General features: G+C 42.5%; 1 protein-coding gene across 2 annotated transcripts in view; it reads left to right on the top strand.

Annotated features, from left to right (window-relative positions):
* Nucleotides 1-196: 196 nt before the first annotated feature.
* LIMA1 (LIM domain and actin binding 1) overlaps nucleotides 197-6019 on the top strand; it is a 118177-nt gene continuing 112354 nt past the window's right edge. Inside the window, exon 1 of one of the 2 annotated variants that reach the window (XM_006168173.3) lies at nucleotides 197-318. The gene's annotated coding sequence lies outside the window, so the exon portion shown is untranslated. The remainder of the gene's footprint in view (nucleotides 319-6019) is intronic. The other variant, XM_006168176.3, reaches the window with a different exon arrangement.

The following is a 6019-nucleotide window of genomic DNA, read 5'->3' on the forward strand; positions in this document are numbered from 1 at the left end:
AACACCGCGGGAGCCCCCCCAGCCCCTCTTCTCGAAAGGCCCGCGCTCAGCGCAGGCCTGTCAGGCGAACGCCAGTCCCGAGCGCTGCGCACGCAGCCAGTAGCGCGCACGCTCGCCCCGAGGCCGCACGGGAGGAGGGCTGGCGTGCGCGCCTCCGCGACGGTGGGCGGGGTCCTGGGCGGGGCTCCGAGCCGGACCGGGGCGGGGCCGCAGAAGCAGTAGGTGCAACAGCTTGGTCGCGACAGGTGCGCGAGGCAGAGCACCCGGGTGCAGTGGCAAGGCTGGTGGCAGCTCAGAGGAAAGACGGCTTTTAGTCAGGTAAGGGATTTTCTCTCTCCACATGCCCCACAGCCAGCGAGTGCGAAGAGATCCCGGCTTGCCTCCACACCCTCTTTCTCCTGCGACTTCTGGGACTGGGGGAGTATTAGCAGCATGAGCCCCTCCCCCTCGAGGTAGAGGGTGGAGTAGCCGCTGATCCTCTGCTCTTTCCTCACTTCTTGGTACTGCGCTGGGGATGGGAGTGATTAAGCAGGACTGAGCCTTGCTGCCCGAGGGCGGGAGCTGATAGGCGCCTCTCTTCCATTGGGAACATTTCTGTAGCTATTATATATACTTTTTTGGTGTGGTGGGGAATGTGGCAGTTCATCAAAATTCAAAATATGCTTCCTGGGTAATATTCTAATATTCAATTACGTCTTTTCCTTGTTCATTTACAGCCCTTCCTTCTCCCTTGGATTTTTCTCCCCTTCCATTCCACCACCTGAACTCTGTTTAACACTTAAACCCTTTGAGTATGTTGAGAATATAGCAGTTCTTGCAGCTGGATGTGTCATCCTGAATCGCTATCATGCGTATATTGTTGGCACCTGTCACCAACATAAGTAGATGTTAATACAAAGTAACTGTATACCCTGGCTACACATACGGAAGCTTGGAGTTGTAGGTGCTAGCAGCGCACCATCTGGCTTCCTTCCTAGCCTCCTTATTGGTGCTTGGAACAACTAGTTTAGCTGATCCTGGTGAGAGATATTTGAACTAATACTGTCTTGCACCTAATTCCATTTTTCAGAAGCCTGCCTAATCCAACTGGTTCTCTTGACTTGACTTTCCAAGTTAGTCAAGGCACTTAAGTTACGTTTTTTGTTTGTTTGTTCCTTTTGGAGTTAACAATTTTTAAGACAACTCTTAGGGGAAGGACTTCTTTTGCATTACTAATTTTGTCTTTTGCTCTTGATTTAAATGGTTAAATGGAATACTTTTTAATCTGTATCTTGCTAACACTATTAAAAATGATAACCATGCAATAACGTATTTAAATGATAAATATCATTTATCATTACCTGTATGAGGTCTGATGTACATATAAATAAGATAACCCTCAACAAACATTTTCAAAGGTCTTAAAGAGTTATACCTTGGATGAAGAGTGGTCATGTTTTACTTAGGCAGACTTTTATAAAGTTGTAGAGTTGGCAGAAGAGAACATTTTTATAAAAAGTGTGCTTCTGTATTTTTCTTGTTTTGCACTGATAGAAGAACACATAATATGATACTAGGTAATTAGTTTAGAAACTTACTTCATTCTTTGGGAAAAATATTTATCAAATGCTGCTTGTGTTAGTCCTACTGTGGATTTAAAATTCCAAATGTCCTTACCATTAAAGAGCATAAATTCAAATGGGTTAGGCAGAGCCATACATAGAACTTTGGATATTAGTGAGGTCAGTTCTATACTGGAGGTCAGCCAGGGTACATGGATTTAAAAAAAAAAAAAGTTCCTCCCCTTTTTTTCCTTAAAAGTAAAACAAACATGCATCAACAATAGAAACCTTGGAGAACTAATGAGTGAGTCTCTCCAGTCCATGTATTTGTGTCACTCTTGTATTTCTTACTGTGTGTCTTTCAACTGCATGGCCTTTTGAAGATAGGATTAGGTCCTGTTGCTAATTCTCTGGCAGTTTGGGATCGGGAGTTGATAGAGCTGTTCTCACTGTTCTGTATTGGACTGGGAAGCGTTATCAGGTAGTCAATGAACTCTAGAGCATCTGGGAAGAGAACAATATATTGGCAACCGTTAGCATAGCAGTGCCATTTTGTAAAAATTACCTCATTGTGTAACTTTGTTTAACTTGGTACACTCAAGCTTTGTTCTAGGCTGATTAAAGGTGGGGCCCAGATTTAAATTTACTAATTTTAGGAAGAGAAAGCTTCAGAAGTAAAAACAATTCTATTAACAACATATCTTGGTGATAGAACATACTTTTTCCTGCTAAGATCCCCTCAAAATATTTTTTTCTTTTTAATTTAATTATTTATTTAAAAATTTGCTAGAGGGTATATACACTGGGTGCACTCCAGAGAAAGTGAGAAAGCGCCCTCCAACAGGGCATAGTCATGTTGTAATCTCTTCTCCAGAGAGAGAGGATAAGTGAGAAAGCACCCCCAACCCCACCCACCATGGAGAATGGTCACATAGCAATCCCTTCTGCTCCATTTCTCTGTACTTTTGCGATTTTGGATATGCATTTACATGTGCCTGATGCTTTTTCCAAGCCACTGGTCCATGACTCACACCACACAGTCAGCCATGTGGGATCCAGCTTCCTTAACCACCATGCCACTGATTAGCCCTTCTTTTCTTTTTGCCTTGGATGGGGAGAAAAGAATCAGAGTATTTGGAGATTCCTTATAGTTTTGATAACAGTGTATTTAAAGCTCTTCTGTAACTATAGGCTTTTACTGCCTACTTCATGCCGTTGTTCTAGTGTATGGAGAAGGAACATTACAGGGTTCCTTCTACATGATTGTGCTCTTCATTTTCTAAATAGAGGATTTGAGTTAATACAGATGGTGGTTGTTTTATTTGATGATTTAAACTATGCTTGAAGAATGCTTCTCTTTAATAGTGCTCTTTTTAAAAAAATTTTTGTCTTAAGGTACATGTGCTGGGGGGGACACACCTTCTCCTCCATTCTCCTCTTGAGAGTTTGGGCACATACTCACACACACCCAGTGTATTTTCAAGGCTCTGGGACTTGGACTGACTGTGTTGATGGCCATATGGGATCTAGCCACATTAACCATTATACCATGAGCTGGCCCAACAGTGCTCATTTCTTTCTGTTTATACTCTAGGACAGTGGTCTCCACCAGAAATTTTTTGGAAAGGCAGCAGGTATATTTCTTTTTCTTTTTAAAATTTGCCAGAGGGCATGTGTGCTTGCCAGAGGGAGGCAGGAGAGAGAGAGACAGAGAAAGTGAGAAAGCACCCGCTGCGGGGGCTAGTCATGCTACAATCTCTTCTCATTTCTCCCCTCCTTTGAGATTTTGGGCATATATGCAGGTGCCCAGTGTATTTCTCAAGCTGCCATGTCTGGGACTTGAACTGCACAGTCAGCCATGTAGGATCCAGCCAGTTTAACCACAACGCCACCTGGCCTTATATATTTTATTCATAGCTTATTTTTTTTATTATACATTCAACCACTATATATCACTGCAGCTTATAAAATGAATTTTTTCCCAGCATGAATACACTGTATATTAGTCCAGCTAAAGGTTTTATCATACACATTATTATCAACAGATAATTTTCTCTTTTTGTATCCCTTAAATGTTTTGCTTCTTTCTTTTTCCCCTTGAGTCCATTCCTCTTATCCTTCTCCATTTTCCACCCTCCTCCCATGCTGTCTATAGTATCCACGGTTGTTCTCCATGCTTTTGTATCTTCCAGTCTTTCAGTTTCTGCCATAGAGTGCTAACACTCAGAATATATTAAGTGGGGACATAAGTATCTCTCTTTCATAGTCTTTTTTTGGTTTGATTAGCAATAAATCTTCCTTGTTTTCCACTTTCTATCAAATGCCAAGGTCTTATTTTTATGGCTGAGTAGTGTTCTATAGTGTATATATGCCATACTTTTTCAATCCATTCATTTGTTCATGGACATTTGGGGTTGGTTGTATTTAATTTTGGTTTTTTTGTTTTTTTTTTTGAGAGGTTTTCGCTATAGGGCACGTGCACTTGCCAGACAGACAGAGAGAGACATAGAGACAGAAAGCGAGAAATCACCCCCCAGGGGGGTTGGTCACACCGCAATCCCTTCTCCTCCATTTTCCTCTCAGGATCTTGGGCACGCATGCACACGTGCCCGGTGTGAGTTTTAAGCCACCAGGTCCAGGACGTGAACCGCGGTCAACTACATGGGAATCCAGCGACATAGCTATTACGCTAACTGCTGGTTCCCTGTATTTACTTTTTGACACATACATATTCATTGTAGACATACAGGTAATTGGGCTCATACTATTATAGTACATATAGTTTTATATCTACTTTTTATTTATTTATTTATTTTGAGCAATTTTTGCCATAGGGCACATGTACTCAGCCAGAGAGACAGAGAGACAAAGAGAATCACAGAGACAGGAAGTGAGAAATCACCCCCCCCAAGGGGAAGGCCACGCCTCAATCCCTTCTCCTCCATTCTCCTGTGGGATCTTGGGCATGCACATACACACACATCTGGCCTGAGGTGTTTTTTTGTTTTGTTTTGTTTTGTTTTTTTGAGAGGGTTTCACTATAGGGCATGTGCGCTTGCCAGAAAGACAGAGAGAGACAGAGAGACAGAAAGTGAGAAATCACTTTCCAGGGGGGATGGCCACCCAGCAATCCCTTCTCCTCCATTCTCCTCTTGGGACCTTGGGCACGCATGCACACATGCCTGGTGTGAATTTAAGCCACCGGGTCCGGGACTTGCACCACAGTCAACTACATGGGAGTCCAGCAACATAGCCATTATGTCAACAGCTGGTCCCCGGCCTGAGTTTTAAGTCACCAGGTGTGGGACTCGAACCACAGTCAACTATGTGGGAGTCTGCTGACATAACCTCAATGGTTATTATGCTCTCTGCTGGTCCAACTTTTTTAATTTTTGTTTTCTTAAGAGATGTTTTTGCTATAGTGTGCTTGCTCTCACCAGAGAGACAGAGAGAGGCAGAGAGATAGAAAGTGAGAAGTCATCCCTCAGGGGGATGGTCACACTGCAATCCCTTCTCCATTCTCCTTTCAGGACCTTAGGCATGCATGCATATGTGCCCCATGTGAGTTTTAAGCCCTTGGGTCCAGGACTCAGACCACAGTTGACTACGTGGTAATCCAGCAATGTAACCATTATGCCATCTGCTAGTACCCACACTTTTAAAAAAGTAGTTAATTTTATTGTTGTTATTACTAGTAGTAGTTTTTTAATTTGCCAAGGAGAGAGGGGTGGGGAATGAGAAAGCAAGCCACCAGGTCCAGGATTCAAACCACAGTCAGCCATGTGTAAGTCCAGGACCTTAACTATTATGCTACCTGGTGGTCCTCATATCTACTATTTTCAGGTTAGGTTATGTCATTGTTTTCCAGGTATCAAAATGATTTGAAAACAGTTTTCATGGGTATTTAATACACTGTTGTATGATGTTACATAATATCACTGTGTACTTTTGGTATTTTGAGTGTTACAACATTATTAGTAAATGAAAAAATTGAAAACAAACTTATGCATAAGTCTTTGTGCAAATTGATCATAATTTCCTTAATTTAGATTTCCAGAAGTTGAGTTACTTGGTCAAAGGGTGTGAAAATTTAAAATACTAAACCGGCTTTCAGATACTTTTTCATCAAGACTAGACAAATGAATATCCTCACTGCAGTGATTGTTAGTGCCCATTTCAGTGCAGTTTTGGTATCAATGAATATTATTATTATTATTTTGAGAGGTTTTTGCTATAGGGCGCATGCACTCATCAGAAGACAGAGAGAGACAGAGAGTGAGAAATCACCCCCCAGGGGGAATGGTCACACCACAATCCCTTCTCCTCCATTCTCCTATCAGGATCTTGGGCACGCACACACACAAGTGCCTGGTGTGAGTTTAAGCCACCGGGTCCAGGACTCGAACCGTGGTCAACTACATGGGAGTCCAACAACATAGCCATTACACCAACTGCTGGTCCTGATAAATATTATTTAT

This window comes from Tupaia chinensis, unplaced genomic scaffold (assembly GCF_000334495.1).
Source record: "Tupaia chinensis unplaced genomic scaffold, TupChi_1.0 Scaffold145652_1, whole genome shotgun sequence".
NCBI classification, from domain to species: domain Eukaryota; kingdom Metazoa; phylum Chordata; class Mammalia; order Scandentia; family Tupaiidae; genus Tupaia; species Tupaia belangeri.